The sequence below is a fragment of the Rutidosis leptorrhynchoides genome, chromosome 1, assembly GCF_046630445.1.
Source record: "Rutidosis leptorrhynchoides isolate AG116_Rl617_1_P2 chromosome 1, CSIRO_AGI_Rlap_v1, whole genome shotgun sequence".
Lineage (NCBI taxonomy): Eukaryota > Viridiplantae > Streptophyta > Magnoliopsida > Asterales > Asteraceae > Rutidosis > Rutidosis leptorrhynchoides.
In genome coordinates this window covers 477,221,622-477,225,492 of record NC_092333.1, presented here as the reverse complement: position 1 = coordinate 477,225,492, position 3,871 = coordinate 477,221,622, and positions in this window count along the sequence as shown.

The window sequence follows — 3,871 nt, the reverse complement described above, 5'->3', positions numbered from 1 at the left end:
AGTGGTTGTCCAATGATCGGGTTTTCTTAAAGGTGTTGTATTGGTTGTGGCGATTTAAGATTGATCAGAAAAACAGAAACACATAAGTAGTAGTAGAAACGGGTGGCGTGTGGATTTCATTGAGTAAGAAAAACAGAAAATTTGGAGTAGCTGACTAGTGATAATCGAAGGTGGTATTTTATTATGTTTTGTTGGGTTGTTCGTTAATGAAACAAGTATGATTTTGGAAAGTGATCGAGCATATGGGTGTGGAGATGGAGTAGCCGGGTTGTTCTTGCTCGTCAAAACAAGAAACAATAGCACACGTGGTGGTGGTCGAAGAAATAGGAACGGGTATGGAAAATAGGTGGTTTCGAGCAAGTGATAGAAAACATAAACGATGAGTTACTTGGTGATGGGTTTGTATAGTTGTTTGAAAACTAAAGTGGCAGTTCATGGTGGTGTAGAGTGGTGCCGATGGTGGCTTGATGTCGGGGATGATGGTGGTGTTCGGTTGTCACCAAAAAGAAAGGAGAGGAGTGAAGTTCAATTAGTTGATCGAATATTTGTAGCATATATATATTATAAGTTTGAGACAGATGGATTTTATAAATCAAAAAGCACACAGTAATTATCAATCATCATTCAATAATACGGGTTTGATTACAATTAGTCTACCGACACTTATGTACTGTTTATTAATTCGTGTTCCGTTGATAGTCAGTGGCGGACTAAAAGTACACTGAAACATCCTAATTTTTTATTTATTTATGTTAGTCGTTATTGTTGTGTAAGAATCGTTCACAATTCAGAATCATTAAATAAAAATTAAATCAGTTAATTTTCGAATTACATTATATTTACATAAATGTGTATTAACTAACAATTTAATTATTAGTTCAAAACATTAAATCATATAATACTTTATTTAATACCTCTAATTATTATTTATGCACTTATATATATATATATATTTATTTTCAAATTATTATATACACACATATATACAATAATGATAACAATATGATAAATAATAATAATAATCTTATTATACTAATATTAATTTTATTAATGATAATAATATCATCACTTATACATATCAAATTTATATAATATATATATTCATTTTTATCTACAGTAATTGTTCGTGAATCATCGGGCTTGGTCAAGGGTAACTGATTATCCGAATATAGATTTCAAAACTTTCGAGACTCAAAATTACAGATTTTGCTTATCGTGTCAGAAACATATGGAGATTAGGGTTTAAATTTGGTCGGAAATTTCCGGGTCGTTACAGTACCCACCTGTTAAAGAAATTTCGTCCCCGAAATTTGATAGAGGTGGTCATAAATAACAATAGGAATGTTTTCATGACGAATATGAGGTGATAATGGAGTTTTTATCATTAGTGAGAGATATAGATAAAACGTTTCGATCATGTGAAGGGCACGAGTGAAGCTATCACAAAAGAATGTAATGAGTGAATATGGAATTGTTTCAACCGATGACGTGACTAGAATTGATTTCTAGAATTTAAGGGATTTAAAGAAAATCTTATGTAACAAGATTTGGTTCTTCGACGATTTAGGAAACAGGATCTCCTTTGATTTAATGTGGCAAATCTGTTTTGATTTCTTTGTCGGATATTTCACTATAAATCTACCCCATTCGTTTCCTTATTTCCATATCCTATATCTTTTACTTTTTCTCCTTAATTCCTACTTTAAAATATTTGCCGATATGCTCCACCCAATCCTGATTCTTATTATACTTCTAACTTTCATATCCTTTATTCTTCTTTTTCATCTGCCGCCAGAAAATCTATTCACTTTTATGATTTCCTTGGGATTATATTGTTTTTAATTCTTCCGTGTCTTTACATTGCAATACGTATTGATATACACGGTTTGTAGTTTCTGGGTGGTTGTTGGGTTTGATATCTTCCCGTCCTCTAGTCAAGCGCGCAATGATCCGAAATTCGTAGGTATGAAATTTGGAATGAATATAACTAATACTCTAAGAAAGAAATGGTAGTGAAACGATTTTAATTTGTCAAATTACCAGAATATCCTGAAAAAGATAGAACTATCAAGATGATACGTTCCTAATATGTTTGGAGATTGGATAGAATGTAAGAGCCGTGTAACATAGCACATGATGGTGGTACTGTGAATCATCACATTCCATTAGAAACTCAACATGACTTACTGTAATATAATGAAGTTGATCAAGTTTCATTATATTATACTAATTCATGCATCAGTTCCCAACACTGCTTCAGAACATTCCTATTTTAAACTTGAAGGTTTCAGAATTTAGAAACTAACACATTTTCTTTTATGTTGTAACGCAGATGTTACAGAGAGATAAATGATTGTAGATAGGAATAGTTGTGAAAATATCTCCAGAAATATGAAGAATATGTATAACGGAAGATATGAAGATATCTTATAATATCTAATATAAGATGATGATGAATAATATCATCGGAAAAAGTTTAGAATAAGGAGTAGGGTTCGTACTGACGGTTTCAACAGACACTGAATCATTTGGATTATTTGAAAGCAGATTCAGTCCTTGTATTTGTTCTTTGTTTCCTTCACGGTTAGCTCAATCCATTTTTCAGTACCAAATTTTCTATCGAGCGTTCCCAACACTCCCTTCTTTATCATCAACTTTTAGCCATTTAGGCCATCTACAATTTTACTGTTTCCTCTGCATTTAATGCAGCCATATCTGAATCGTCGATTATCAATCCGAGGTGTTTTCGGGCGAATTGTGTTTTTAGATGATTAAACGCTTATGGTAGTATGGGGGAATATAAAAGGTTCCCCGGTAACGATGGTGAAAGGACAACGTATATATATCGAGGTTATAATAAGACTAGTCTCACTGAAAAGTTGAAGCTATCTTGCTGGAGCTGTAACAAAATTTAGTTACTTTGAAAAGGAATTGCAAGGTTGTTTTTGCTAATGAATGATAGGGAATTCGACGCGGATACGTTTTAACTATAACTTCGGTTTCGAAAATTTTTCAGGTGCATAACTGTATGCATAAATCTTTCTTCCGTAGACGAGGTGCGGCTGGTTCAACTTCTCAATCGGGTGTTTTTAAGAATCATGATAGGTTTGAACGCGGATTGTAATCGTCAAGATACGAATGAGGTTTAAGATGAAATCAAGTGGCAAACTTGAAGATTAGTTTAGTTTCATATGTTATAATCAATATTTTAATTCATTTTACTTGTCCAAAGTTAGCAATCTAATAGTCCGATTGTCCAATGGTCCAATAATTTCATAAATTAAATACATAATATTCAAATTAATTAATACGTATCGTTACCCGTGTACCGGTCTCAGTATCGATCACAACTCAAAGTATATATATATTTTGGAATCAACTCCGACCCTGTATAGCCAACTCCCACCTTCACATATAGAGTGTCTATGGTTGTTCCGAAATATATATATAGATGGGTCAATATGATAAGTCGAAACCTTGTATACGTGTCCCGTTTATTTAAAGTGCGTAAAATAAATAAATATATATCATGACCCATTATACAACGTGTTGTCTCAGAATTAATCCGACGTATTGTTGTACATGTGTCCCGACGGTATGTAAAGTGCGGAAATTAAATAATAATAAATAAAATTGCGAGAATGTAAATTGCGATAAATTAAATGTTAATCAGTTAGCTGGGAACAGTTAGCTAGGAACAGTTAGCGTGAAATCTTAACAATATTTCAATTAGTTAGTCCGTTTGTTTCTAACAAGTTTTATTATATCCAATGTTTTCTTCGTTTTGCCACTTGTTGGATTCTGGTAGGTAAAAATCCAAATATGAAATTTGAATGGAAATGGTTATTCTGTGGTGAACAGATACGTGTAT